Genomic DNA, 17,744 nt, shown 5'->3' on the forward strand with positions numbered 1-17,744 from the left:
TCTGTGAAATGCTCTGCATGATCTATAAACAATGCAAAAATTAGAATATAAGTAATGCTAGAAGTGCAATTTCTGGCACATAGTAGTGGACAATTAGTGGTATTCATCATTAATATAATAGGTATAAAGCATTTACCAGGAATTCTAAACATCTGGTCAGTATTCACTGTGGAGAAAAATCATATATATTCATATATGTATGTATATGCAAGTGTGTGTGAATAGGTGTTTGTGTGTGAGTTCAATCAGTTCAGAGATTTATGTTGTATGAATAGTGCCCTTTACCTTAGACTGACTTTGGAAGTCATGCTCTAAAATAACTTAATCAAAGACTGTTTGCAATTCTTGCAGCTTAGTTCTTGTTGGGGAAAGGAAGAGAAAGGTACTTAAAAGGTGAGCACCTATAATGACTCAAAACTCTGTTAGGTGCTTTTCATAGAATTCCTCATCTACTTCTCACAACCTCCCTGCAATTTATCATTAGCTCCACATACAGAGGAATTATATGCAGATGTGATTAAAAGTACAGATGCAAAGAAGGTCTGAGTAACTGAGTAACTCTCAAGCACTTTCTACTTGGGGAGACTGGAGGACGTGGGGTGGGATGGAATCAGACAACCTAGTTTCTGATCCCAACTTTGCCCCTAAATAATTGTGTTCTTGAAAGAATTACCTCACCAATCTGAGCTGGAATTTTCTAATCTGTAAAAGGAGAGTGTTGGATTATACCATTTTTAAGATCTTTCCAGAGCAACAAGTTTAAATTTAATACTGGAAAATAAAACCAACAAAAGAAGAAAACATTTCTCTGTTTTTAATCAAAGAGTCAGCAATATGTCTTTGAGTGTTCATCTTTACTAACAGTATAAATGGAAGGAGAAAAAAATCTAAGACCCTATTTGTTCTTGCCCTACTGTCCTTTTTCAGACTACTTTTATTTGAACTCTGGTTGACTTCTGTCATGATCCTCAGGACACTGTGGGTTTTCTCTCTCTCACTTAATTTTCTTACCAACCTTCTCAGTGATGACCAGCCCAATTCCATCCAGGAGGATATAATTTTACTTATGGTAAGAAAGTTGAACGGCACTTTCCTTTTCCTTACCTCCTTCTGAGTAAGCAGACAGGAGCACAGTAAGAGTCCAGTAGAATGTATAAAAAAGTAAATGATATTTTGGTGGCAATGGGAGGGATGAATAACAATCAAAGGGAAAACCATGACTGGATGAATCTCTACCTCTGCAGATTTATGCATTTTTTTCCCCTGCCATTTCTTCTTCTCTCTGGTCTATTTTATCAACCTTATGATTCAGTTCCTGGAAGCCTTTTTAAACTGTCCCAGTGTCCTCACCCTTCACTCCTCCCCCCGTGCAATGCTCCCAACACTCCCAAACTTTTAGTAAAGCTCACACATTGGTCTGTGGTTATTTGTCTATAAGTCTATTCTAATCATTGATTTACATCACTGTAAATATAGTAATACATCATGACTTGTAGTAAAGCTCTTTCATTGTGTTGGACTGAAAGAAATGTATATCTACATCATAATCATTTGTAGACTCCTTGTAGAAGGAAGAAGTAAAATATACCTAGATCTAATAAAATCTGATGTAACTGGCCTAATCAAATATATATACTTTAGAAGTCAGTGCTTTACCTTACAAAAGTATTCATGGAGAGCTCCTTTTAAGATCAAGATATTATACTGCATTTTAATATAAATTTAGAAAGATTTGATTACAACACAACTTTTCAGGAGCAACCTCTCACTTGACTCTTAGCTCCATAAGAGCAAGGAACATATTTGGTTTCTTTTCCATTGTACCCCTAATGCCTGACATGCAGCAAGTACTTAATAAATACTCTTAAATGAATAAGTAAATAAGTAAAAGAATGAGTCATTATAACTATTATATAAAATGGGGCACACAGCTTATTGCCAACCCCAGTTGAATATCAGAAACAACCTTAGAGATAACAGTGTCCAAGTCTAATTAAAAAAAATGCATCCAAATATTTTCATTCTCCTTATTTCATGCTTTGATAAATTTGGTGTTATACACATGAGAAATCGCTTCCTGTTAATGCTCTAGGATGATGAAGAGCAGATAGGAGTTGATAGAAAGGAAAGTGCAGAGTGCTTGCACCATGTGTGTGTAATAACAATACTCCTGATATGCACCTGAGATTAAACAGCAGTAATTGGCTGTAAGTGGTTAGAAAGTTGATCAATGAAAATAATGGTATTAAAAGCAATGAGAGGAGTTGGATGTATATGTACTGCTCTATCATTTCATGAGGGAAACAGGCCGAAGTAAGTGGCTGGAGATTTCTGCAGATAAATTGAGAATGGAAATGACACCTCGCTCAAAAAAAACCTGAGAGAAGATCTAAAACCCTTTCTTATCTCTCCAACTGTTGCCATTAATATGATGTATATTCAGGATAATAAAGGTGGCCATCATCCCAGTTTATTTGAAGCAGATTACTGGAAATACATACTGTGGGGTTTCTCAGGGATATAGCCGAGGAAAATGACTACCTTAGTTTACCTACAGTGCGAGTGCTTTCCACCCAGGAATCCCCCCTGCCTTTATTTGGAAGGCAACATTCCAGAACCCACAGTAAACAAAGGGTGTATTTTCTCTATAAACAGTAGAAAAGTAGAGGGTTGAAAATGTTTGCTTTGAAAATTCTGACTTAGGCAGTGAGACCAACAAAGCTTACCATCTGTCAATAGGCTGCTCATCCTTTATAAAGCACACTCTCCTCTTGTTACACATGTCAGTGTATCTGGGAACATGTGAAGGTGGTTTGGCGCAGCCTCAGAGTATGGATGACTAGAGTCTTGGCTTCCAGATTTGTCCAACCCCTTTTCATCTGTGTCCCTATGAGTAGAGGTGAAGAGCAAAGTCGAATGAGCTGTAATTCAGTAAGGTTGTCTTACCAAATTAAAAGAAGTTAGAACTCTAGGATCCAGAATTTGGTTGTGAATAATTCAAATTAAATAATATCCCTTCCTCTCAAAGGTTTATAATATTTTAATCAGAATATCCTTCAAAACTGGGTTAGGGAGTTAGACATTAATTGTAAAGCAACATCCAAAACTGAAACAATAACTGGAACTGCCTGCCACAGACCAGTGAGTTCCATGATAATGGACCAGAGACCCGATTGTTTCTGGTTTTTTTTGATCATCATTGCCAGTGTTTGACAGAGTACCTGGCACACCACGGACTCTCAGTAGATATTTGTATGAATGAAAGAAAGGATGACGGAATGAATGAAGTGAAGCCTACTGGGCCTAATCACATTGTATATTCACTACTTATGCTTCACCCCCACCTAGCACTTTTATTTAATGAAATCAGTAAAATCAGGCTAACAGAAACCTCCAGGTCAGCTTTGTAGCTTTGGAGGTGATTCTCCATCACTGCCACTCCCAGATTTTAGGGCTAACAGACCTTATTTATTTGAGCTCATGCTGGGTCTGAAAAAGGACACCACATGCCAACAGACACTTGGGGATCCACTTCTCTGTATGTAATACACAATGACACATTGTTTGAAGGGAGTCCAAAAACATGCACTGTAAGTCTCTTATTCTATCTTTGTCCAGGGTAAAGTCAACACTTACTCCCATTGACAGAGTAAAAGTTCACCTTATTGACTAGGGGAGCCTGGTGAGCACAGAAAAAGAACCCACAGCAGCATGGGGAGATGTGGGATTGGCATCTGCCTGGAGTCACCAAGGGCATGGCTGTGGCCATTCTGCCTTGTGTCAGGCATCCCAAAGGGGATTACCAGGTGCAGAGATTTAAATTAGTCGAGCACTTCTCTTTTCCTCATAGGCTGTACAATTCCTCTTTGTTTAGAGCTTTCCTTCTGTCGTCATTCTCCCGTGCCCTTACCCTGGACCACACACACTGGTCCTGTGTCTTTGAATTTGCTTGGATGGTTACAGAGGCAGCTGAGAGCACAAGTACAGTTGTCATTCTTATTTCTCTCCAAGTATTGTCTGTGCCTGGAATGCAGAACTGCACAGAAGGACATGGTGCTGACCAATTCTGTTGCTTTCCAATCATACAAATGAGCTAGCTATTGGGAGCACTAAGACGCAGAGTTACATTAAGTCCCTCTGTAGCTCTTCACATGATGTCCTGAGAAATAAGGAATGTCTGACAACGTAGGCTAAGCATCATCTTCAAGTATTATTAATACATAACCCTTTCTAATGTTTATGAAGCACTAACACAGTGCTCATAATTCAGGGTTCTCTAACTGGCTAATCTTCAAAATCAATCATATAAACTAAATAGTGATAGGTGTCCTCATAATTTCCCTTAATGCTATAAGTGGCAACAGCCAAAAGGGGACTGGACCTTTTCTTCCATGACACTTCTGGTGGATAAATGAGCAGCACTGTCATAAGAGTTATGTCATTGGACACCATTATTTCTATCCAAAATCCTCCATAATCTCTGTGTTTAATAAAGTGAGAAGTGGATTATTTGAGAAGAGTTAGGGACATTTGTCTGCAATTTTTAAATGTGAAAGGGGCAAAGGATGAACCAATGACCCCTGGAAACTCTGTCGATTGCTGTGTCCCCTTTGTGAATGTAAAATGTCACTGAGGGTTAAATTTCTTAGCAAATGTTACTGAAAAATGTCAAGTTTAACTGAGATCGGAATGTTCTTTTACATTTCTTCCTGATAAACCTCTATCACTTTTAAATGGATGCAAATGTGAATTTTTATAATTTGACCTATTGTCCGAAAAGAAGAGCCACTGAAAGACCAAAATAACAAAAGATAATATGCTCATTAAAATATGTAAATTTATTTAATATTTATTGTTGCTTTGAAATCTTTTGTAGTAGGAGAATAGGCTACCACTAAAAGTTACCTGGGTACCAGTGTCTCATAGAACTCTAAAGACTGCTAAAAATGAGATGCTTACCCCCTCAGGTAGATTAAGTGATGTTCTAATGAACCATTAATTTGACACAGAAATTACCCTGAGTTATTCATGTTTGACTTCTTGGAACAAGGCCCAGATTATGTTTCTTCTTCTAATTTGGCTAATACAAATTATTTAGAATATGAAGCATATTGGTAAAGGAAAGGGAAAAGAAGGACACATTTTAAATATACTCTACCTTGGCCACATATCAGCTGATATTGAACTTTGAACTTTTAAAGATGCTTGCAAACATACCTGCATTTTTCATTCAAATATTGAAAACCAGTCCTTGCTTACAAAGGGCACCGAGTCACTCAGTTAAGTTTTTCACTGCAGTCCTTAAAGAACACCAAATATGCTGAGTTATTTTTGCAAGTAAATTTCCCAGATTTAAATGGTCAGAGCGTAGTGCCTTAGAATTATAAACCAATGAATTCTTCCTGACTAGGTTTCTGCCAGGAGCAAATAAGGAAACCTTTAACCAGGAAATGACAAATCTCCAAATTCTTCTGAGGATATTGCAGTAAAGTGATTATCCTGTAATACTACAGCACATGAGCACCACAAAGGAGATTTATAGGCACAAGGAATTTCCAGGACTCATAACATGTTTCCTACAGAAAACCTGGTCTATTTCCAGAATTTAAAGGAAAAGGTAAACTGCTATTTGGTAGAGTGTAGACTTTTCATTGCCACATTTGGTTTGATAACTATTCCCCAATATAGATTGAATGTAAAGTATTATTAAAACTAATCTCAGTGAATTTTTCAGCTATCTCTTATGAGTTACTTAACTAACAACAACCATAATCACAACATGAGCACACACACATATAAATATATTTCTTGGTTTTAGGCTAACCTGGTAGAGAACAATAGAATGAAAGTATAGTAAAAGCACAAGACCAGGACAGTTTGGTGTGCTCTGTTTTTTAAATTATTTGCTCACTTACTAAAGTATTGAAAAGAAGATATGTGCCAGTTAGAAAGATCTGAGCTCCAGGGAAGGGAAAACCCGACAAAAATACTACTAAACAATAAGGATACTCAATGTCTTATATTATAATAAATCCAGGGAGAGAGAGAGGGCAGTTCCAGATTGGTTACTGCAGTGGCTGTGCATCATAAAGAATCTATGCTTTTTTCCATCTTTCCATATAACTCAGAAAATGTATGAAATGGGTATAAGTGGGACTCTGAGAGGTTTAGGAACTTACACAAAGTTACTTAGCTAAGTGGCTGACCCAGAATTTCAGCCTCTGAGTCCAGAGCCTATTCTCCTATTCAATATAAAATCATAAAACACAACATAGATATTTACATAGGCATCTATCAGAAATGTTAGCTTATTTCATAATTGTCAATTCCCTGTCCCTGATAAATATTTTCGTAAATGCACACTGAGATGTTCAACTTATGCTTCAAATACAGGGTGCCAGTAATCATAATATCTTAGAGATGACATGATGTGGGACATGAAGTAAAGAAAGAGTTCCTAGTATCCCACTAGTCTTGTTAAGTTGATTGTGGTTATACTAGAATTTCCAGACAGCTTTCCTGTCTCCTCTAGCAAGAGCCAGACAGATGAGCAGTTATGTTATGTATCTTTAACCACTTAAATACATTCGATGATAAGCAGTCTATTGTTTTAGATAATCATTCACAAAACCTTATGAGAGGATTATTATTATCATTTATTTAGGTTTTCTTACATGAGCAGGCCCCAGGAATTGAACCCGGGTCTCCGGCACAGCAGGCAAGGACTCTGCCACTGAGCCACTGCCGCACCACCCATGGTGAGGATTATTTTTAATCCCAATTTCACAAATGGGTGACTATCTTCAGGGCTTCCACGTATAGTTGTGTAGGATGGGGACTGCAGAGCTGTCCTTGATGACTTTAAGTATTCCACTTCCTTCCCTGCCATCCTTGCTCCACCTGAAGGAATCTCTTCACCAGCCAGTAGAAAAAATGTCCTTTATTTTCCTTAGAAAGCTTCTTTAAAATCACTGATTTAGGTCCAAACAAAATCTGGATGTTGTCGCCTAAACATTAGTCAAACATTCCTTAGGAGCCAAGTCAGGCTTTGTGTGTGATAGTTCCAAGTACATGATTTTATGCAGTCTGCACAATAACCTTGTGAAATAAATATCACTATCTCTGTTTTACAGATAAAGAACCTAGGTCTCTAGGGGTTTTAATAGCTTACCCCATGACACATAGCTATTAACAGAGTCAGGGATTATGTTCTCTCATCTGTATTGCAATTTCCACTGTGATAAATTAGGGGAGAGATAAGAGTCATTAAAAGATCAAGGCAACCAAGAGCCTGGCTGGCCAGGAGTACTGTGGGGCTGGACTCAGGGTGGAGAGTATGAAATGTCCAAAAGAGGCCCAGAGTGGAGATACGAGACAACGGTAGGAAGGCCAACGGTAGACATTCCCCAGTCACCTGGGTTTTTCAGAGTCAGAATCTGTCGCTAGCTAATTTCCTGTTTTTTTTCCAAATCTATTTGATGATGCCCAAGTTGGGAAGTTCCAAAAACAAGTTTGTTTCCAATATACATTATCTGCATCTACAAGGAACAGAACCATTCCTGCTCTAGTGTGGCTTGAAAAGAAAGATAATAGCTGAACGGTTTACGGTTCAAGTTTACGGCTGAAGGTTATATGTCTGGCAGGATTTTTAACCACATGTAAGTCACGGGCAAGTCACTGAACCACCGTCACTGGTTTCATCAGCCATTAAACAGGGAGGCGAAACGGGAACCTTATTAATGGGTTTTGAATGGTTAGTCATGCCAATGTGGGTACAGTGTAGAAATATCCAAGGGAAACAAGTACAATATTATCTTTGTAAAATTTCATCCTAAGTTTAAAAGTTATGTATTAAGAGAATTCAAAACCTATATAACATGTAGTTTTGCTTCCTCAAAGCCTGTAAGGACCTGCAGGCGCTGTTCAGTATGAATAAAAACCCAATGCTAGCTTCGCTGGCTAGGGACATGCACAGAATCTAGAAGATGGTGCATGAGGGTTTTCTGCTTTTCACTGGGGGTGAATGGTCAGTCCATACAGGGTCTACCACTGATGGCCTCCAGGTCATGCAGGCCTGGGACATGCAGGGACATGGGACATGCAGGCCCATGTCCCTGGATCAGCTAGACCTGATTCAGCAACACCTACGTGTTGAAGAAACTCCCATTTGTAACTATTGATTAAAGATCATAGTTTGACTTCCAGGCCTCATTAAGATGAATTAGATGAAGAAGAGGACAGAAAAAAAGTTAAAGAGACAGAAAAAAACCTTCATTCATTCACTTTTTCATTCATTCATTCAACACTCAACCCATAAATACGACAGAACTTTTATGTGCCAGGCACCAACCTACAGGGAACTCTACTCTCGAAGAGCTTATATTCTGGTGGACAGAAAGAGAAAATACGCCAATGTCAAACACAACCACATGAAACACGAGAGCTGGCAATAATTTAGAAGAAAAATAAAGCAAAGTAAAAGGATAGAGAGGATTGTGGATGGTGATATTTTGTGTCAGGGAGTCAGGGAATATGGGCATGTATAAAAAGTATAAAAACCCCTTCATTCAGTATTTATTGACTGTCTTTGAAGAGCCAGATACAGAGCGAGATAAAAGATAAATAAGACATGGTCCCTGCCCTCCAGGTGCTGACAGCTCAGTGGAGAATCTCGCCACCTGCTCCATTAGGCAGACAGATTAGAAGTCTCAGGGCATATTGCTGCAGTAATATTGTACACAGCGACCAATCTGAACAGATTGTAAGTATTCCAAAACTCACAGTGGTTTCCATAAAATAATTCTCACTTCAAGCAAACATTTTCAGTTGGTGAGTAACTCTATTTTCCACCGACAGCACTCATATTTGAGGGCTTCCTTAATGCAACGATGACTTGTTTTTCTAATTGGTTGCCAAGGATTGTTTGGGTCCTTACTGAAATGTACTTGCTTAACTCCTCCAAAGCAACTTGGCTGGTTTCTTGTTGTTGTACTGGCAAATGCTGCCTCCTGTACTGAAAAATTTGTTCTTTCTGAAAAATTTGGACTGCCCCTGGATGATTTTCACTAAAATTAAAGATAAAAAGAATAAATTATATATTTTTTCAAAAGCAAGTGATGAAGAACAGAACTTTGTGTTCACAAGATTTACATAAATGTAGGTCACATCCTTGATAATGTGCCATTTCATCCTAGTTCTATCATGCTTTACACAGATATCTGACTTAAAATTGCCTGATGCAGGGACAAGACAGAAAATAAAATTATGGTAAAAAATACTAGCTTTTATTAACAAGCTGCTTTCTTTATTGTGTTTTCAATGCAGCCTCCTTATCCAGAGCTTTACAAAGGTGGCCAATAATAATATGACATTGTTAGCAAGAAACCCCAACCATGTGAGTGAACGCTGAGCAGAGAATCTTTGTTTTCTTGAAGACAGAGCCTTTTTGATAGTGGATGGGAGATCATATCACGCACAGTTGTTCCAGAGTCAAGGAGACAGACTTGCTGATCTCTCAGAGAGGACAGGCGATGATAATCCACACACCCTCCAGGCTCCATGTTGGAACCTTCCTCCCCTTTACATTCTCATTGTCAAATTCCTCACCCTTTGAGAAGACCCAGGAGGGGAAATTATTTTGGCCAGGCTGAGACATAAGCACAGGTGGTACCACTTGTTATAGATGTTTCAGTTTTTGTAAGAGCAGTGAACAGACTCAATAGCTGTCCTTTTAGCGCTTGTTCTGTCAGCGAAATGGAAGGAAGAGCTTTTGGGCCTTAGTGTTGACCGACTGCACGGCTGCTGATTTTCACAGGCTGCCATCTTGCAGGGAGTACGCTTTTCCTCAGTGGTGCCTCAGAACACCGGTGCCAACAGAACACCGGTGCCAACCTGAAGCACAGGCTGGCTACAGCCAAAGAGCTTTATTTCCTTGGTGGTTTTGGGCAATTCTGCCTATCCTGTGTTGAAATTTCACAACACATTTTGAGTTTTGCTAAGCTATTCCTTTATTTGCCGCACCAAGGTAAAACCAATTTGTCGTGAATTTCTAAACTTTGGAGTTGGCAACGCTTTTGCTTTTATGGTAGCCTTACATATGGCAGCTTCTACTGCTATGGTCATGTCAGCTTTAGGGACAAATGACAGGAATTTTGCTATTATAAAATACTTTGAATGGCTGGAAAAAGTCAATCACTGGATAAGACCAAAATCTTAGTTCTAAATGTGAAACCTTTAACACTTGCAAAGAATAAATTCTGCTGAAGTCTAATTCTTCCCTAAAATTCCCCCTAGGTTCTCCACTCCTTCCTAAATATTCCATATTTTAAGGATGTCATTCAAGGTGAAATTTACTCCATTGAATCTTAAGTCTGGACATGCGGCTTATGAGTATGTCCCACACTTCTTTGGTGATAAGGTGCTAACTTAAAAACTTCCGTTTTCAGCTCTGTGAATTTTGATACAGAGAATATGCCACAATTAAATCACTCTTCATGGTGGCCTTCCCAAATATGAAGAGTGTTCCAGTTGTTGGTGGGTTTGGCATAGGTTATGCAGTTTATTTGCTTGGGTTGTATGTTTTGAACATGTGCCCAGCGATTTTAAAAAGAGTAGTGGGAACATTTGTATACAGGGGATTGAAAGCAATGAAAGTTGCACTGCCAGCACTTTAAGTATGAACCTAGGAACATGTGTACTTACTTGAGCGTTTAAAAGGTATAAGACAAACCCAACGAAAGAGAGGGACTATCTGATGGTCTCCAACGGCTGCCTTTTGCTTCTTAGCAGCCAGGAAGTGGAAGAGAAAAGCTCTCTTCTGCTCTTGAACACCCAAATATATATATGGCCTTGTATCTTTTCCCCAATATACTTTTCACCTTGAAGTAGTATCTGGACACATGATAAAGTTCTGAGGCAGCCAGAATGGTCACTTATGTCAGATGACCTGAGTGTTTCCACTCCCCATCCCTCTCAATCCCTCTATGTTTTCATCAAGGCCAAAAGAGCCAGCAATCAGCAGTGTTGAGGTCCCAAGAGCATGCTTTTGTGGTCATGTGGATGTCTGAGAGGAAAACACCAAACTCTTTGGAACCTTTTTCCTTTTGACAGACAAACTTCCCAGAAATCCTAACCAGAATAGCTAGATGTTTTTAAACATGAGGGTATTGCTAAAGTTGGGGTGGTGAACCAAAAGAATTTGGAAAGTTTGAGAATTGGGAAAATTGGGATGGTTGACACACACTTTCTCTTCCTTCAATTTTTGACAGTTCCCCCCCCAATGCATCTTTGATTCTAGCAAGTGTATTTCATTCTAGACATAAAATCAAATTCCTCTTCTTGCCATTCTCTGTGTGGATTCAGAATAATTATAAGGTAAAAATAACTGATTCCTCCCTTGAAATGAGTCGTTTTATTCTAAAGAAGGTTTTTTTTGAGGCGTCTATTCAACTTTTTTTTCCCAAGGTATACGTGAGATGGTATTTCCAAAGTTGCTATTATGCTGTTCTAATATACTTTAAATGGGGGAGGAAGGCCTAGCTGAGCAAAAGTGTATTTTTCTTTTAAGGCTTAAAAAAAAAAAAACTGATGAGGAAAGACACATACCAACTACAAGTCGCTAATGGCTGATTCTCTCCTTGAGTATATAACAGCCAGAACTAGTGGGATCCCAGATAGGATGCTGAAGCCCACTGAAATGTCTCGGCAGGCTGCTGAGTCTGTACTCCAATGTTTAGTAAATTTCATGTCATTACAGCTCCATGCTGAAGGAGGCCTGTGTTTAGGTTGTTAGGACCTTAGTTCTGGCCAGAAGGGTGAGGGGCAGACACAACCCAGTGCCAGCAGATAGGGGTTTCCTTCCAAGTGGGGACAACTGATAGAATAAGCCAGCTGTGCAGATCAGAATTAAAAAGCACAAAGATTTAAGTAAACTAGTGCCACCTGTGATGTTGTTTTCCTTTTAAAAAGCATTAGAAGAAAGAAAAAAGGCAAATCCTAGGAAACAATTAAAAAAAAAAAAGCAATATTTTTGGAACTGCTGGAATCTGTTCAGCTGTACTGGGTTATTTTCCTAAGAACAATAAAACAAATCAATGCATTTGAACTGAGTTATCACAGTGGTTTTCAGAATGACCTAAACAGCTTGCCAAACATTCAGCCTCTCAGGATTTCGCCCAGAGGTTCTGATTCAGAAAGTCAGGATCAATTAATGGGTCCAGTCCATTTGTGAAATGGGTGCTTACAACCGGCACCATTATTAATAAGAGCATGACCGGAGACTTATCTCCTAGAGCTTTCTGCTGCATAGTGCCACCACAATGTTCAATGTTGGTAGTTAACTATTACAGTGTTGAAATGTGAGTTCCTCTTATTTGCTGAGCACTGTGTTGGAAACTCTTAGAGAAATAAAAGAAGTCAGTTCTAGTTGTGTACTGATAGTTTTTTATTATGAGAGTTCACCAAGAGTACTTCCCTCTCAAGAGAAATGAATTTGTTAAGGAACAAAATTGCAACATCTTCTTTAGCTCTTAGAAGTAGTAGATCTAACTTTCTGCAAAGAAAGTGTGGAATTGAGACTAGTTCCAATTTGTTTCCAAAGAGGAGGTTTCAATCAAATTTATTTGGGGGTGGGATGGGGTGGTTGGAATTTAGGCAAGTTTGATATTACTGCTTCCTCTTTCAGCTGAGCTGCAGAGAATGAAAATCACTAGGGGATGTTTGTATTGTATTGGGATGGAATGGTTTTCTTTCATATGTATGCATTACTCACAGCACACATTTTTAGAATGCCTTGATAGTGCATAGTTCACATACTTCACAAACAGAGTAGGCCTGGATGAATGAGCAGTGGGGTGAATGGGCCTACATGAAAGCTAAATAACAAGAAATGCTAAAAAGACACACTAGTATAGGAGACTTGGGCTGAGTTTCATTTCTAGATACTACTTAAAAATGAAATCCAGTCAAAGGTCATTTCATTTACACTTATATTATAAAAGCACTTTCACAAGGAATCCTAGAGCTAGAAAAAAAACTCTGGTCTAGTGGTTTTCAAAATGTGTTTCCTAGAGCTGTAAAACAGAGTTACTCCACCTTGGCTGCACGTTAGAATTCTTTGGCAAGCATTTACAAGTATAGTGGCAGGGACCCCACGCTCAGAGACTCTAATTCAGCTAGCAATGAGTAGGCCCTGGGCATACTGTTTAAATTCTCAAATGATTCTACTTTATAGACGAGGTTTTGAACCACTATTCTTGGGGGTAGGCAGTCCAAACATTTGGACTTGTGATCTGATGAATATACATGTACTCTCAAGGGTCAAAATGACTGAATATACTAACATGGGATAATTGGGATATGCCTGTGCCATATAGTGTTCCTAAGATTTCAAAGAAAGCCTTAGACTGGAGAACAATTCAATTAAATAGGATTCTATTAGGTCTTCGGACAGGATATTTTGCAGGTATAAGAAATTAAGAATATTAAAACCCAGTCTCTCCCTTAAAGCTTTCACAGTCTTGCAATCTGGAGACATATTTGGCCAGAGGGATTAGCCTATGCAGAGGCATGGGTAGGGAAAGAGAGAGACAAGAATAAATATAACTTTAATAAATGGCAGGTATACTATGGGTAGCACCATTTGGATTGAACCACAGTCAAAATACTATAGTTTTCAGCATTTACTCCAATTTCTCATCTCTTCCTTACTCTGAAAAAATTAAGCAGTTTTGATATCCATACTCTCGGAACACAGGCATGTTTGGGGGGTACAAAGATAAAACAGAAAAATAATAGAGGTCTCATGTTCCTTCATACTTCTACTTGATATAATGTAGGATATTTCTTGGGACTTGCCAGGCAGGTGGTCCCTCTGATGAAGGAGTAAAAATTTAAAAAGGATGGATGCTGATTGTCCTTTTTAGCTTCTAGATCATTGGCCACTGGTTGTTTGCCATGGAGAAGGCAAAAAAGAATATCTGCTGACGTGATTTCCTTTTGTGTTTCTTAAGGACAAAGATGGGTATGGTACCAGGTTGATTCATCTCCTTGCATGGATCGTGAACAAAGCTGAGTTGAAAAAAGAAATTGTTAAATGTTTACATCTGTTGGCCTCCAGTTTGGTCTTATCTCAGAATATTTGCAATGTCTTTATTCTCTACCCAAACATAGTCACCTGGCACAGGACCTTCCAAGGTGTGATTAAACACCTTGCATAATTCCCACTAACTCTTTCCTGCTCTACGCCTGCTCAAACTTATATTACCACTTCAATTGATGTGTAAGATACCAATAAATCAAGCAGTTGGACATATCTTGCCAGTGTCTTCTATGATCTTTTTTATCCAATTTCAGTAGAATATTAAGCATAAGAGATTCAAGACTCAGTAGTTCCAAAAATAGTAATTTTATCATTGTAGAGGAATCAGAAAAAAAAAAAAAACCACTATATAATGAGATGATACTTAAGTGATGGATGGGAGTGTTAGAGAACTTTCTGGTAGGGTAGGAAAATTGCTTTGTTTTATACAAACAATATGGAGGATATTGCTAGTAGAGAAATTCAGAATAGAAAAATGGGCTCAGGTGCATTCCATTTGTAATGGTTCTTGAATGCTGGTAGAAAATTTGTAGTTAGTTTGGTCAGTAATCAGGAACTGCTGAGCTTGGAGGTTACATAATCAAACTTCTGCTCTATAAAGGTTAATTGGACAGCTAAGTGGGGAATGGATTGGAGCCAATCAGGAAAAGAGTTGGTGTAGAAGAATATACAAAAGAGGTTTACTGAGCTAGTCCAGAAAACAGTCAAGACATTTGAACTGGAAAGATAAGCTTTTGGTGGTCAGAAAAGGAGACAAAATATGATTCTAGATTCTAGAGGACTGAACAGATATATAACCAAGTGAAAATGGTGCTTTTACATTTATAAAACAAGCACTGACTTGAATAGACTATTCAAATTAATCATATACCTGGTAAAGAATAGTTTTTGGTTTTCCCCTTTCTATCTCTGCTAGACCTGCTAGTGTGACTAGTACTTTTGGAGATGAGTCCAATGACTTCAAAAATTAGGATGAGTGGGAGCAGTGTGTGATCATATAAGAAAAATATTTACACATATAAATTCTCTATCAAATAGTATACCTAGTTACACTGAAAACTTCAGTACTAATCAGAAGTATAAAGTTATCTCTTTTCATTGAACTTATCCATTATTTCAACATCCTGTGGGACAACCTGAAACTTTATCATTACTATCATCAAGAATTCAGTGGCACTATGAATCTATCCTGTCCCATCAGATTCCATTCCTATTCCTTGCCGGGGAAATTTTGGTGTGTGGAGATTACATAATCAAACTTTTACTTTATTAAAGGTTAATTGGACAGTAAGGTTGTTATTAGTGAAACCTAACTTTGACCAAACTCTTAGGTCACTGTACCTTTCAGTGGAGGCCCAATAAAAAGGGATATTAAGGTGACATCTGATCAGCTACAGTGGTATCTCAGCACATGTTATCATCCATTGGTCTATCCAGCAGACATTTTTTGAGATTCAATTATATTCCAGATTCTGTGCTTGGTAATGGTGATACAAACAAAGAACATGGAGGTGCTCAGAGTTTCATGAGGGTAGAACTATACAGAATGAAAATACAGAGAGGAAATAAGGGATAAAAATAAGGAAGAATGAAAGCCAAGTGGCAGTGCTAATTCATCCTATTTAGTGGACTGTAGGAATCTTCATAAAGATAGTGATATTTCACATAAAGTGGGCAATTGGCTGATAAGAGTCAGGTCTGTGCAAATGAAATTTTAAACAAATGCTGCTCTACTTTTGCGCCCTCTTAAATAATATAAACTTGGGCTGGTCATGTAACCAATAATTAAATTGTCGCTCAAAATTTAACATCATTTTCAGGTTATACCCCATGACACGGACATTCTATAAATATTAAACCAAGCTTTTCCTTATTTCAAAGAATCTTATTACCCCTCCCAACAAATATCTGTGATTCATTTTCATTGCATGCCGCAATAAGTCTCATGTGAGAGTGCCACAATGAGTCTCATGTGCCAGAGTGAGTCTCATGCCACTCAGCAAAATGGAGCCTGCTTCATCAGTTTCTCCTCTATTGAATGATTAATTACTAGCTTTGTGTTGACTTCTTAATCTTCTTCTGCATTTACAAATATTCCTACACCTCACAGTTCTCTCGTGTAAGATACAAAAACTAAATGTGAAATAAGGAACTGCAATTACTTTCCTCTTCGTTCAGCCTTGCCTTTACTACCAAAGACACCATGTATACTAGATCATAAAAGTTTAAAACATAAAAATAAACAATAGGCAATTTTTTTCTTCAGTTAAAACATTAGCATTTAATGGTTAAAGTGACAAAATGTACTTATTCCTTACATTGCTCACACGATACCATTCAATTTCTCAAAGGTTTTATTTTTAAAAGATGCTGAAAATATATAAAGATAGATGGCCTTTGTATGTTGAAGCAGAGTAAATGTAAAACAAAACAAAGACATGATTTCATTATTAGGAAACACTGAAATCTTCTGTTTAATGTATGCATTAATGGGTTTTTTTGACAAATCACCTGTTAAATTTTAGCTGACAGCTTGTCATATATTAATTATAAATAATTGTAATATACAGCTATCATCACATGCAACAACAAAAAAACAGTAAAGGTAATTAGAGTATATCCTCTATTTTCTCCCTTCACTTCTAACTCACAGGAAAAAAATGGACCAATGTTTCACGTGGGTTGGGATAGTGCCAATGGTTAATGGAATGCCCCACTCTACTAAAGAATTTAATGGGAATATCCATTTGTCACAGTCACATGCTGTAATCTCCAGTAGCAGAGCCAATGGAGAACAGCACCGTACCATAACGTCCTCTACACACTGCAGGTGAGGGAGAAATGCAGTAGCTGGACTGCGGAGACGGCCTGGCTCTTCTAGATCTTTCTTTAAAAGACAATGTGGATTTCTTTAAAAGGACAGTGCTGCCTGACAGCAACAAGAGATGCTGCTTAGAAGAAAAAGAAAGTATATTTCTTTTATATGTAGAAAGGCCTGAATGTCTGTATAGCATATTTTAAAATCTCCTTGTCTTTACAATCTCCTTGTCTCCTTTAAGCCCATCTGTCTGTAAAAGGGACACTTAGGGCAGTGGAGTCAAAAAGACTAGGATTAGAGACCCATCTCAATCATCTTCTAGTTCTGTGTCCACGGCAGTTTTTTCCAACGTTTTGAGTATCAGTCTTCAAATCTGAAGAATAAGAATAAGAGCACCTACACATGCACTGCTATTCATAGAATCCATAGAAACATATACATCAAAAACCTAGCACAGCACCTCTACGGGTATAAAATAAAGGATGCCTTCCTTCATCCTTCTCGATTTAGGTGAAGTCCAGTGTGGTGTGATTACTTTATATGTATATATCTTGTGTCCCAAGTGGATAAAATTGTTAAGTGTTGGGTCTGTGTCTTGCATTTCTTTTCTCTTTCTCACTGGCCAGTTTCTGTCTGGAGCATGAATTGAGTTGCTTAGAAATGCTCTATGAATAAAATTTGAAAACCTGTCATAAAAATTTAAAAACTTGCAGAGGTTTTCAAGTTACTTTAAGATTAAAGCCACTACTTAACTACTTCATTTATGCATTTGATAGCATATTAATGAAGTATATTAGAAACAACCTAACACCTGTAAGAAGAGGTCTC

The 17,744-nt window shown here is 38.0% G+C and overlaps 1 protein-coding gene and 1 long non-coding RNA gene across 2 annotated transcripts in view; one reads left to right on the forward strand and one right to left on the reverse strand.

Moving 5' to 3' along the window:
• Positions 1-17,744, forward strand: part of PTPRD (protein tyrosine phosphatase receptor type D) — a 685,849-nt gene that overhangs the window by 131,970 nt on the left and 536,135 nt on the right. The window lies entirely within an intron of this gene.
• LOC143673549 (uncharacterized) overlaps positions 1-17,744 on the reverse strand; it is a 28,222-nt gene that overhangs the window by 6,365 nt on the left and 4,113 nt on the right. Inside the window, exon 2 of the long non-coding RNA XR_013170438.1 lies at positions 2,727-2,887. This is a non-coding gene — a long non-coding RNA (uncharacterized LOC143673549). The remainder of the gene's footprint in view (positions 1-2,726; positions 2,888-17,744) is intronic.

The sequence above is a fragment of the Tamandua tetradactyla genome, chromosome 2 (genome assembly GCF_023851605.1).
Source record: "Tamandua tetradactyla isolate mTamTet1 chromosome 2, mTamTet1.pri, whole genome shotgun sequence".
NCBI lineage: Eukaryota > Metazoa > Chordata > Mammalia > Pilosa > Myrmecophagidae > Tamandua > Tamandua tetradactyla.